Genomic DNA, 14472 nt, shown 5'->3' on the forward strand with positions numbered 1-14472 from the left:
GCTGGCATAACTGGATATCCATCTGCAAAAAAAAGAAAGAAACAAGACCCGTATCTCACACCATCCACAGAAACTAACTCAAAATGCCTCAAAGTCCTAAATATCAAGTCAAAAATGATAAAGATGATGGGAGAAAAAATAGGGACAATGCTACGAGCCCTAATGCATGGTATAAACGGTAAACTAAACATTACTAACAATGTAGAAGAGAAACTAGATAACTGCGAGCTCCCCAAAATCAAACACCTATGCTCATCCAAAGACTTCACCAAAAGAGTAAAAAGATTACCTACAGACTGGGAAAAAGTTTTTAGCTATGACGTATCCATCTGATCAGCGTCTGATCTCCAAAATCTACATGATACTGCAAAACTCAACTACAAAAAGACAAATAACCCAATTAAAAATGGACAAAAGATATCAGCAGGTACGTCACTAAAGAAGACATTCAGATAGCTAACAGACACCTGAGGAAATGCTCATGATCATTAGCCATTAAGAGAAATGCAAATCCAAATTACATTGGGATTCCATTTCATTCCAACAAGGCTGGCATTAATCCAAAAAACACAAAACAATAAATGTTGGAGAGGTTGTGCAGACTGGAACACTTCTACACTGCTGGTGAAAATGTAAAATGGTACAACCACTTTGGAAGTCGATTTGGCACTTACTTAAAAAACTAGAAATAGAAACACCATACCATCCAGCAATCCCACTCCTTGGACTATATCCTACAGAAATAAGAGCCTTTACATGAACAGATATAGGCACACCCATGTTTATTGCAGCACTGTTTACAATAGCAAAAAGATGGAAGCAACCAAAGTGCCCATCAACAGATGAATGGATAAATAAATTATGATATATTCATACAATGGAATACTATGCATCAATAAAGAACAATGATGAATCCATGAAACATTTCATAACATGGAGGAATAAGGAAGGCATTATGCTGAGAGAAATTAGTTGCAAAAGGACAAGTATTGTATGAGACCACTATTATAAGAACTCTAAAAATAATTTAAACAGAGGAGAAAACATTCCTTGATGGTTTAGAGAGGGGGGAGGGAGGGAGGAAGAGCGGTATTCACTAAGTAGATAGTAGATAAGAACAATTTTAGGTGAAGGGAAAGACAACACACTCTACAGGAGAGGTCAGACCAACTGGACTAAACCAAAAGCAAAGCAGTTTCCTGAATAAACTGAACGTTTCGAAGGTCAGCGTAGCAGGGGCAGGGTTATGGGGACCATGGTTTCAGGGGACATCTAAGTCAATTGGCATAATAAAATCTATTAAGAAAACATTCTGCATCCCACTTTGGAGAGTGGCATCTGGGGTCTTAAACGCTAGCAAGCGAGCATCTAAGATGCATCAATTGGTCTCAACCCACCTGGATCAAAGGAGGATGAAGAACTCCAAAGACACAAGGTAATTACAAGCCCAAGAAACAGACAGGGCCACATAAACCAGAGACTTATACCAGCCTGAGACCAGAAGAACTAGATGGTCCCCAGCTACAACTGATGACTGCCCTGACAGGGAACACAACAGAGATCCCCTGAGGCAGCATGAGAGCAGTGGGATGCAGGTGTCAAGTTCTCATAAATAGACCAGACGTAATGGCCTGACTGAGACTAGAAGGTCCCCAGACCTTCTGTTAACCCAACACAGGAACCATTCCCAAAGCTAACTCTTCAGACAGGTACTGGACTGGACTATCGGATAGAAAACGATGCTGGTAAAGGTTGAACTTCTTGGATCAAATAGAAATATGAGACTACTTGGGCAGCTCCTGTCTGGCAGGAGATGAGATGGCAGAGGGGGTCAGAACCTGGCCAAATGGACATGAAAAATAGAGATTAGAGGGAAGGATTGTGCTGTCTCATTTGGGGGAGAGCAACTAGGAGTATATAGCAAGGTGTATATAAATTTTTGTATGAGAGACTGATTTGATTTGTAAACTTTCACTTAAAGCACAATAAAAATTAAAATAAAATAATGTATGAAATGACAATGCTGTATGCATCAGGAGTTTAAAAATGTAAACATCATATGTCTGCCAGTGTAAGAAATTAATGAAGGTAAGGATATTATTTCTTGTCACACCTATATTCTCTGCATTCACAATGATGACTGTGCCCCCCAAAATGTTTTTGTTGCTAGGTGCCATCAAGTTGGTTTCAACTCATAGTGATCCTATGTAGAACAGAAGGAAACACTGCCCAGTCCTGTGCCATCCTCACAATTCTTGTTGTTAAAGATGTTAGGCAATTTGTCATTCTTATAGGAAAAAAAGGGAGAAATCAGAATGAATGAAAAAATTAATATGAACTCACACTTTGCACTTTATACGTAAAACTACTCTAAATGGAAAACATATCTAAATGATATGTGTTATTAGGTGCTATCCTGTCAGTTCCAACTCATAGTGACCCTACGTACAACAGAACGAAACACTGACTGGTTCTGCATCATCCTCACAATTGTTACGTTTGAGCCTATTGTTGTAGCCACTGTGTCAATCCATCTCGCTGAAGGTCTTCCTCTTTTTACCGACTGTGATGGATAAGATTGTGTGTCAACTTGGTTAGGCCATGATTCTCAGTGTTTATATGTGATCACCCCATGATGGGATCTTCTATGAGTAGCCAATCAGTTGAAAGGGAGTTTCTTTAGGTGTGTGGTCTGCATCTGAATACAAGCGGATGTTCTGGCCTTTGCCTGCTCAGAATCCTGCAGCTGTCTCCTGTTCCTCTGACTGCCAGTTCCCGGGACTTGAGCTAGCAGCTTACCTTTCGACCTTGAGATTCATTGATCTTCACAGCCTGTGAACGAGAGCCCTGCTCTCCAACCTACCGATCTTGGGTTTGCCAGCCCCTGAAGCTACGTGAATCAGGAGAATTCTCTATTCTGATCCATGGACTTGGAATATTCTGGCTTCTGCAATTGTATGAGCTGTTTCCTTGATATAAATCTCTCTCTATATATATATTTATTTATACAATTTACTGGTTTTGCTTCTCTAGAGAACACGGCCTAACACACTGACCTTCTCCTTTAGCAAGCATCATGTCATTTTCCAGGGACTGGTCACTCCTGATAACACATCCAAAGTACGTGACAAGTCTCACCCTCCTTACTTCAAAGGAGCCCTCTGCCTATATTTCTTCCAAGACAGATTTGTTTGTCTTTCTTGCCAACATTATAATTCAAAGGTATCAATTCCTCTTTGGTCTTCCTTATTCGTTGTCCAGGTTTTGCATGCAAAATGATATGTAAAAATAGAATGATTCAAGAAGAGAAACTAGGAGAAAATTGTGTAACTTTGAATTAAGCAACAAGTTTTAGATATAACATCAAGAACATGATGGGTAACCAAAATTGATAATGGATTTTATCAAAATTATAAACCTTTCCTCTGTGAAAGACACTGTTAAGAGAATAAAATAGCAAGTCAAAGAATTAAATTGGGCATTCCCAAATCACTTCTCTGATAAAGGATGTATATCCAGAGCATATAAAGAATGCTCAAGCTCAACAAAATAAAGGAAAAATATATGTATAAAAAAATGGAAAGAGAAATCTCATCAAAATCAGTTTATTGATACCAACAAGCACAGAAAAAAACACTCAGCATCATTGTACAGAAGGACAATATAAAGCTTAAAACCACAGTGTGACAGTTTCATTTACCTCTTAGAACAACTAGAGTCAAAAAAAAAAAAAAAAAAACCTCAAAATGTTGCAGAGAACGTGGAGAAACAGGAACTCTCACACACTTCTGGTGGAATGCAAAATGGCAGGGTGACTTTTTGGAAAAGTTTGACAGTTTCTTATTATGTTCAGCATACACTTACCGTGGAACTCAGCAATCCCACTCCTACGTGTTTTGCCCAATTGAACTGAGAACTTATATTTACAAAAATATATCTACGATAGCGCATGTAACATCTTTATTTATAATCACCAAAAACTGGAGACCATTCTAATGTGCTTTGGTAGGTGAATGGATGAACGAACTGTGAAATATCCATATAATGGAAAACTAATCCAAAATTATGAAGGAGTAAATTCTTGATTCACAAATCAACATGGCTGAAACACAAGTTCATTTTCCTAAGTGAAAGAAGCCAGACTCAAGGCTTTATATTGTATGACCCTATTTGTATGGTTTTCTAGAGTGACAAAAATATAGGGATTGATAACAAAACAGAGTTTGGCAGGAATCGTGAAAGGAAAAAAAGTTTAACTAAATAAGTGTAACACAAAAACTGTGAGATGATACAGGTGGATGCATGACTCCAAGCGTTTTTCAACATCCACATAACAGCAAAGCACTATTTTTATAGACTGTGAATTAAAAATAATTACCAGGATGTTGGTGAACTCAAAATGCAGTGCAGATTGAAATTACTTTTTTGTGAATTAATGAGATATTTAACAAATGAGATGGCACTGGGTTTTTTTTTTTAACAAATGAGAAGGCAAGTAAGAAAATCAGTATCCTGAGTAGTTTTGATAAACAGAATTTTTTTTTTCAAATTTTTATTGTGCTTTAAGTGAAAGTTTGCAAAAACTTATATACACCTTGCTACATACTCCCAATTGTTCTCCCCCTAATGAGACAGCCAGCTCACTCCTTCCCCTCTCTCTTTTCGTGTACATTTCACAAGCTTCTAACTCCCTCTACCCTCTCATTTCCCCTCCAGAGAGGAGATGCCAACATAGTCTCAAGTGTCCACCTGATCTAAGAAGCTCACGCCTCGCCAGCATCCCTCTCCAATCCATTGTCCAGCCCAATCCCTGTTTGAAGAGTTGGCTTTGGGAATGGTTCCTGTCCTGGGCCAAGAGAAGGTCTGGGGGCCATGACCACCAGGGTCCTTCTAGTCTCAGTCAGAACATTAAGTCTGGTCTTTTTACAAGAATTTGGGGTCTCTATCCCACTGCTCTCCTGCTCCCTCAGGGATTCTCTGTTATGTTCCCTGTCAGGACACTCATCGGTTGTAGCTGGGCACCATCTAGCTCTTCTGGTCTCAGGCTGATGTAGTCTCTGCTTTATGTGGCCCTTTCTGTCTCTTGGGCTTGTAATTACCTTGTGTCCTTGGCGTTATTCATTCTCCTTTGATCCAGGTGGGTTAAGACCAATTGATGCATCTTAGATGGCCGCTTCTAGCGTTTAAGACCCCAGACGCCTCTATCCAAGATGGGATGTAGAATGTTTTCTTAATAGATTTTATTATGCCAATTGACTTAGATGTCCCCTGAAACCATAGTCCCCAAACCCTGCACCTGCCACGCTGACCTTCACAGCATTCAGTTTATTCTGGAAACATCTTTGCTTTTGGTTTAATCCAGTTGCGCTGACCTTGCCTGTATTGTGTTATCTTTCCCATCACCTAAAGTAGGTCTTTTCTACTATCTAATTAGGGAACACCTCTCTCCCACCCTCCCTATCTCCCCCTCTCTAAACCATCAAAGAACATTTTCTTCTCTGTTTAAACTATTTCTTGAGTTCTTATAATAGTGATCTTATAAAATATTTGCCCTTTTGCAACTGACTAATCTCACTCAGAATAATGCTGTCCAGATTCCTCCATGTTATGAAAGGTTTCACAGATTCGTCACTGTTCTGTATCGATGTGTAGTATTTCATTGTGTGGAATACCATAATTCATTTATCCATTCATCCACTGATGGGCAACTTGGTTGCTACCATCTTTTTGCTATTGTAAATAGTGCTGCAATGAACACGGGTGTGCATATATCTATTCATGTAAGGGCTCTTATTTCTCTAGGATATATTCTAAGGAGTGGGATTGCTGAATCTTACGGTAGTTCTATTTCTAGCTTTTTTTCAAAAATAATTTTATTGTGCTTTAAGTGAAAATTTACAAATCAAGCCAGTCTTTCACACAAAAACCCATGTACACCTTGCTACACACTCCCAATTACTCTCCCCCTAATGAGACAGCCCACTCTCTCCCTCCACTCTCTCTTTTCGTGTGCTTTTCGCCAGCTTCTAACACCCTCCACACTCTCATCTCCCCTCCAGGCAGGAGATGCTAACACAGTCTAAAGTGTCCACCTGATCCAAGAAGCTCACTCCTCACCAGCATCCCTCTCCAACCCATTGTCCAGTCCAATCCGTGTCTGAAGAGCTGGCTTCGGGAATGGTTCCTGTCCTGGGGCAAAAGAAGGTCTGCGGACCATGACTACCGGGGTTCTTCCAGTCTCAGTCAGACCATTAAGTCTGGTCTTATGAGAATTTGGGGTCTGCATCCCACTGCTCTCCTGCTCCCTCAGGGGTTCTCTGTTGTGTTCCCTGTCAGGGCAGTCATCAGTTGTAGCCGGGCACCATCTAGTTCTTCTGATCTCAGGCTGATGTAGTCTCTGGTTCATGTGGCCCTTTCTGTCTCTTGGGCTCATGGTCACCTTGTGTCCTTGGTGTTCTTCATTCTCCTTTGATCCAGGTGGGTTGAGACCAATTGATGCATCTTAGATGGCTGCTTGCTAGCGTTTAAGACCCCAGACACAACTCTTCAAAGTGGGATGCAGAATGTTTTCTTAATAGATTTTATTATGCCAATTGACTTAGATGTCCCCTGAAACCAGCGTCCCCAAACCCCTGCCCCTGCTATGCTGAACTTCGAAGCAGTTTATTCAGGAAACTTCTTTGCTTTTGGTTTAGTCCAATTGTGCTGACCTCCCCTGTATTGTGTGCTGTCTTTCACTTCACCTAAGTAGTTCTTATATACTATCTAATTAGTGAATGCGCCTCTGTCCCGCTCCCCCCTCTGCCCTCTGTTAACCACAAAAGAGTGTTTTCTTCTCAGTTTAAACTATTTATCAAGTTCTTATGATAGTGGTCTTATATAATATTTCTCCTTTCGCAACTGGCTATTTTCACTCGGCATAATGCCTTCCAGGTTCCTCCATGTTAAGAAATGTTTCACAGATTCCTCACTGTTCTTTATCGATGCGTACTGTTCCATTGTGTGACTACACCATAATTTATCCATTCATCCGTTGATAGGCACCTTGGTTGCTTCCATTTTTTTGCTATTGTAAACAGTGCTGCAATAAACATGGGAGTGCATATATCTGTTCATGTAAAGGCTCTTATTTCTCTAGGATATATTCCAAGGAGTGGGATTGCTGGATCGTATGGTAGCTCTATTTCTAGCTTTTTAAGAAGCGCCAAATGGATTTCCAAAGTGGTTGTACCATTTTACTTTCCCACCTGCAGCGTATTACTGTTCCAATCTCTCCACAGTCTCTCCAACATTTATTGTTTTGTGTTTTTTGGATTGATGCCAGCCTTGCTGTTGTGAGATGGAATTTCATTGTAGTTTTGGTTTGCATTTCTCTAATGGCTAATGATTGTGAGAATTTCCTCATATATCTGTTAGCTACCTGAATGTCTTCTTTAGTGAAGTGTCTTTTGCCCATTTTTTAATTGGGTTGTTTGTCTTTTTCAGTTGAGTTTTTACAGTATCATGTAGATTTTAGAGACTAGGTGCTGATCAGAAATGCCATAGCTAAAAACATTTTCTCAGTCTGTAGGTAATCTTTTTACTCTTTTGGTGAAGTCTTTGGATGAGTGTAGGTGTTTGATTTTTAGAAGCTCCCAGTTACCTAGTTTTTCTTCTGCATTTCTAGTAATGTTTTGTATACTGTTTATGCCATGTATTAGGGCTCCTAACGTTGTCCCAATTTTTTCTTTCATGATCTCTGTCGTTTTAGATTTTATACATAGGTCTTTGATCCGTTTTGAGCTTGTTCTTGTACATGGAGTGAGGTATGGGTTTTGGTTCATTTTTTTGCAGATGGATATCCAGTTATGCTGGTACCATTTGTTAAAAAGACTGTCTTGTCCCCATTTAACTGTTTTCAGGCCTTTGTCAAATATCGACTGCTCATGTATGGATGGATTTATGTCTGGATTCTCAATTCGGTTCCATTGGTCTAAGTATCTGCTTTTGTACAAGTACCAGGCTATTTTGACTACTGTGGCAGTATAATAGGCCCTAAAATCAGGTAGAGTAAGGCCTCCCACTTTGTTCTTCTTTTTCATTAATGCTTTACTTATCCGGGGTCTCTTTCCTTTCAATATGAAGTTGGGGATTTGTTTTTCCATTTCATTAAAGAAAGTCATTGGAATTTGGATTGGAATTGCATTAAATGTATAGATCACTTTGGGCAGCATAGATATTTTTATAATTTTAAGGCTTCGTGTCCATGAGCAAGGTATGTTTTTCCACTTAAGTAGGTCTCTTTTGGTTTCTTGCAGAAGTGTTTTGCAGTTTTCTTTGTAAAGGTCTTTTACATCTCTGGTGAGATTTATTCCTAAGTATTTTATCTTCTTGGGGGCTTATTTTATCTTCTTGGGGCTACTGTAAATGGTATTCATTTGGTAATTTCCTCTTCGAATTTCTTTTTGTTGGCGTAGATTTTTGTATGTTTATCTTGTATCCCGATACTCTGCTGAACTCTTCTATTAGTTTCAGTAGTTTTCTGGAGGATTCCCTAGGGTTTTCTGTGTATAAGATCATGTCATCTGGAAATAGATATAATTATTCTTCTTCCTTGCCAATCTGGATGCACTTGATTTCTTTATCTAGCCTCATTGCTCTGGCTAGGACCTCCAGCACAATGTTGAATAACAGCAGTGATAAAAGGTATCCTTGTCTGGTTCCCTATCTCAATGGGAATGTTTTCAGGCTCTCTCCATTTAGGATGATGTTGGCTGTTGGCTTTGTATAAATGCCCTTTATTATGTTGAGGAATTTTCCTTCTATTCCTATTTTGCTGAGAGTTTTTATCCTGAATGGGTGTTGAACTTTGTCAAATGCCTTTTCTGCATCAGTTCATAAAATCATGTGATTCTTGTCTTTTTTTTATTTATGTGGTGGATTACATTCATTGTTTTTCTAATGTTGAACCATTCCTGCATACCTGTTATGAATCCCACTTGGTCATGGTGAATTATTTTTTTGACATGTTGTTGAATTCTATTGGCTAGAATTTTGTTGAGGATTGTTGCATATCAGTTCATGTGGGACATAGGTCTGTAATTTTCTTTTTTGTGGTGTCTTCAGCTCATTTTGGTATCATGGATATACTGGCTTCATAGAATGAGTTTGGGAGTATTCCGTCCTCTTCTATGGTCTGAAATACCTTTAGTAGTAGTGGAGTAACCTCTTCTCTGAAAGTCTGGTAGAACTGTGCAGTGAAGCTGTCAGAGCCAAGACTTTTTTTGTTGGGACTTTTTTGATTATCTTTTCAATTTCTTCTTTTGTTATCTGTCAGTTTAGCTGTTCTACCTGTGTTTGTGTTAGCTTAGGTAGATAGTGTGTTTCTAGGAATTCATCCATTTCTTCTAGGTTTTCCAATTTGTTAGAGTACACTTTTTCGTAGTAATCTGATATGATTCTTTTAATTTCATCTGAGTCTGTTGTAATATCACCCATCTCAATTCTTATTCGGGTTATTTGTTTCCTTCCTGTTTTTCTTTTGTGAGTTCAGCCTATGGTTTATGAATTTTTTTTGATTTTTTTCAAAGAACCAGCTTTTGGTCTTTTTAATTCTTTCATTTCTTTTTCTGTTTTCTATTTCATTTAGTTCAGCTCTAATTTTTATTAAATGTTTTCTTCTGGTGCCTGAGGGTTTCTTTTGTTGTTTTCTTTATATTTATTCAAGTCGTAGGGATAATTCTTAGATTTTGGCCCTTTCTTCTTTTTTGTATGTGTGCATTTATTGATATAAATTGACCTCTGAGCACTGCTTTCACTGTGTCCCAAAGGTTCTGATAGGAAGTGTTTTCATTCTCATTGAATTCTATGTATTCCTTTATTCCATCCTTAATGTCTTCTATAATCCAATCTTTTTTGAGCAGGGTATTGTTCAGTTTCCAAGTGTTTTAATTCTTTTCCCTGTTTTTTCTGTTATTGATTTCCACTTTTATAGCCTTATGGTCAGAGAAGATGCTTTGTAATATTTCAATGTTTTGAATTCTTCTAAGGATTGCTTTATGACCTAATATGTGCTATACTCTAGAGAATGTTCCATGTGCACTAGGAAAGAAAGTATAGTTGGTTGTTGTAGGTCTATGAGGTCCTGTTGGTTGATTGTGGCATTTAGATCTTCTGCATCTTTATTGATCTTCGTTCTGGATGTCTTGTCCCTTACTGAAAGTGATGTGTTGAAGTCTCCTACTATTATTGCGGAGCTGTCTATCTCACTTTTCAATGTTGACAGAGTTTGTTTTATGTATCTTTTAGCCCTATCATTGCGTGCATAAACATTAAATATGGTTATATCTTCTTGGTATACTGTCCCTTTAATCACTATATAGTGTCGTTCCTTATCCTTTATGATGGACTTAACTTTAAAGCCTATTTGTCAGAAATTAACAATGGCACTCCTGCTCTTTTTTGATTGTTGTTTGCTTGATATACTTTTTCCATCCTTTGAGTTTTAGTTTGTTTGTGTCTCGAAGTTTAAGGTGTCTCTTGTAGGCAGCACATAGACAGATCGTGTTTTTTAGTCCATTTTGCCACTCTCTTTCTCTTTATTAGTACATTTAGTCCGTTTACATTCAGCGTGATTATGGATATGTCTGAAGTTAGTGTTATCATTTTGATGTCTTTTTGTGTGTGTTGTTAACAGTTTCTTTTTCCGACTTAATTTTATGTGCTGAGTAGATTATATATAGTCCTTTCCTCATATTCATTGTTTTTGATTTTGTTTCTGCTGAGTATTTTTTTCTTGTATTTTATTTTGATGGGTACAATACTTTGTGTCCTTTTGGTTACCTTATTATTTACCCCTGTTGTTGTTGTTAGGTGCTGTCGAGTTGGTTCCGACCATAGTGACCCTATGCACAACAGAACAAAACGCTGCCCGGTCCTGCGCCATCCTTACAATCCTTGTTACGCTTAAGCTCATTGTTGCAGCCACTGTGTCAATCCACCTTTTTGAGGTTTTTCCTCATTTCCACTGACCCTGTACTCTGTCAAGCATGACGTCCTTCTCCAGGGACTCATCCCTCCTGACAACATGCCCAAAGTATGTAAGACGCAGTCTCACCATCCTTGCCTCTAAGGAGCATTCTGGCCGCACTTCTTCAAAGATAGATGTGTTCGTTCTTTTGGCAGTCCATGATATATTCAATATTCTTCGCCAACACCACAATTCAAAGGCGTCAACTTCTTCGGTCTTCCTTATTCATCGTCCGGCTTTCACATGCATATGATGTGATTGAAAATACCATGGCTTGGGTCAGGCGCACCTTAGTCTTCAGGGTGACATCTTTGCTCTTCAACACTTTGAAGAGGTCCTTTGCAGCAGATTTGCCCAATGCAATGCGTGTTTTGATTTCTTGACTGCTGCTTCCGTGGGTGTTGATTGTGGATCCAAGTAAAATGAAATCCTTGACAACTTCAATCTTTTCTCCATTTATCATGATGTTGCTCATTGGTCCAGTTGTAAGGATTTTTGTTTTCTTTATGTTGAGGTGTAATCCATACTGAAGGCTGTGGTCTTTGATCTTCATTAGTAAGTGCTTCAAGTCCTCTTCACTTTCAGGAAGCAAGGTTGTACCATCTGCATAACGCAGGTTGTTAATGAGTCTTCCTCAAATCCTGATGCCCCGTTCGTCTTCATATAGTCCAGCTTCTCAGATTATTTGTTCAGCACACAGATTAAGTTTACCCCTGGTTTTCTAAATTTAAACCTTACTTTCACTTCTTTGTATCGCTGTATCTTCCTTTCCATATGGAAGATCTATGATTACATTTCTTAGTCCCTCTTACTTTTTTAATGTTGAGGGTTTTTTTATCTTGCTTTTTTTTTTATTTCTCTGTCTGCGTTGACTTCTGATTGCTCTGCCCAGTGTTCCAGTCTTGGGTTGATGCCTGATATTATCGATTTTCTAACAAAAGAACTCCTTTTAGAATTTCTTGTAGTTTTGGTTGGTTTTTACGAATTCTCTAAACTTCTATTTATCTGGATATGTCCTACTTTCACCTTTGTATTTAAGAGACAGTTTTGCTGGATATATGATTCTTGGTTGGCAATTTTTTTCCTTCAATTTTTTTAAATAAGTCATCCCATTGCCTTCTTGCCTGCATGGTTTCTGCTTAGTAGTCTGAGATTATTCTTATTGACTCTCCTTTGTAGGTGACTTTTTGTTTATTAAAATACTCTCTTTATCTTTGGTTTTGGCAAGTTTGATTATAATATCTCTTGGTGACTATCTTTTAACATCTACCTTATGTGGAGTTCGATGAGCATCTTAGATAGATATCTTCTCATCTTTCACAATATCAGAGAAGTTTTCAGCCAAAAAATCAACAATTCTCTCTGTATTTTCTGTTATCCCTCCCTGTTCTTGTTCTCCAGTCCCTCACAGGTTATTTCTCTTGATAGAGTCCCACATCATTCTTAAAGTTTCTTCATTTTTTTTTAATTCTTTTCTCCGATTTTTCTTCAAATATGTTACTGCCAAGTGATTTATGTTCAAGTTGAGAAATTATGGCTTCTACTTGCTCAATTCTGCTCCTCTGATTTTCTGTTGAGTCGTGTAATTCTGTAATTTTATTGTTAATCTTCTGAATTTCTGATTGCTGTCTGTCTGTGGATTTTTCCAGCTTATTAAATTTTTCATTATGTTTCTGAATAATCTTTTTAATTTATTCAATTGCTTTATCTGTGTGTTTCTTGGCTTGTTCTGCGTATTGTCTCATTTCCTTCCTGATGTCTTGAAGAGTTCTGTATATTAATCTTTTGTATTCTGCCTCTGGTAATTCCAGGAATGCACTTTTATCTAGAAGATCCCTGGATTCTTTGTTTGGAGAGCTTATTGAGATGACCGTGGTCTGTTTCTTTATGTGACTTGATATTGACTGTTGTCTTTGAGCCATCTAAAAGTTATTATATTAGTTTATGCCTGCTTACTCTGTCGTAGCCTCTTGCTTTCTTTTGTTTTGTTTTGATATGCCCAAATGGGTTGCTTGAGTGAGCTAGCTTTATTATTTTCACCTTTGGAACTCTGACGTCCTGTCCCCAGATGGAAAGAGCTGTTATCAGTTATATCATTCTAGGAGTCCATTCACTTTTCTTGTATGAATTCAGCTCAGGTGTCCAGGTAGCTGATCATGAAGTGTGTGGTACAGCCTCTGTCCTACAGTCTTAGAGGGGCAGTGGTGATTGGTGTATATACCAATATCTGATTGCAGCAGGGGTTCACGCTCTGAACAAGGCATGGGGCTGAGAACTGACCCCCGAGTGTCTCTGAGGAAAGCGCATCCCTGTTCCCTAGAGTGCGCAGGGTGGGTTCTTCAGACGGACCATGGGCTCCTAATATTTTTGGTTGTAAAGACTGGGAGGTAGTAGTTATCCTTGGAACCCTGTAGTGGGTGGCTGCGTGACCTGAGTGGAGGTATCAGTTCTTAGGCCCATCATGTGGGTAGGTGAGGACCCTGTTTAATGGGCAAAGCAATGCCAAACATCACCCACCTCTCCGCCGCACAGCTGTAATGGTTAGAGTCTGCCAACAAGGGTCTAGTCTCCTGAAATAGGCCCACACAGGTCCATGCAGAGGGGAAAGGTGCTCAAAGTCCATGGACCGTTTGTGCCTGGACAGGAGCGGCTTCTGTGCTGAGCTTCCCTGGTTAGTGGAGCTGGCAAATTATCTTTTCCCCCAATTACAATTTTTTTCCTTCTCCATGGCTGGGAGGATGCCTCTAGGCACTCAACAGTGCCTATCTCAGGCCCAAGGAATTCAGCCGCTGAAGCTGGCTTGTGAGTGGGGGGTGTGGTAAAACATACAGAAGTACTTAGCTTTTGCTGAGAGCGCCATTCTTCTCTGGTTCCAAACGTATGAGTAGGCTGTGTGGCTGACTGCTTCTCCCTAAGGAAACTGTGGCAAAATGCTAGTACCAACCCACTGCCGCCACTCCAGAATGATGCCTGAGGGCTTTCCGAGATTCAGGCCCAGTAACTCCTCTCTACTTCTGTACTGTCTCTTCTTCCCCCTTCCCCTCTGTTCTTTTTCTAAACTTGCCTTTGAAGCTCAGGGCTTCTAGCTTGTCATAAATATACTTGTTTCACTTGGTTTTTTGTGTCTTTGTTGTATAGAGGGTTCGCCAGAGGTATCTGTATATTCTACCATCTTAGCCCAGCCAGGGTAAAAAAAATCTTTTGGATGCTCTAAAACCAAGAGAAATAGATCACAAATACTGAGCTTGCAGTGGTAAAATTATAGGTATATGGTTTAACAGTTCTGAAATTGTATATATTTACTAGGTTTAGACAAATAAAGAAGTGTATTTTAATAATGGGAGTCCCTGGTTATTGCAAATGGTTAACACTCTCAGCTGCTAATTGAAAGGCGTATGTTCAAAACTTTCACATTTCTAATGAAGACAATTCTTTACAAATTTGATCAAAATTTCACCTTTGAT

This window comes from Loxodonta africana, unplaced genomic scaffold (genome assembly GCF_030014295.1).
Source record: "Loxodonta africana isolate mLoxAfr1 unplaced genomic scaffold, mLoxAfr1.hap2 scaffold_88, whole genome shotgun sequence".
Lineage (NCBI taxonomy): Eukaryota > Metazoa > Chordata > Mammalia > Proboscidea > Elephantidae > Loxodonta > Loxodonta africana.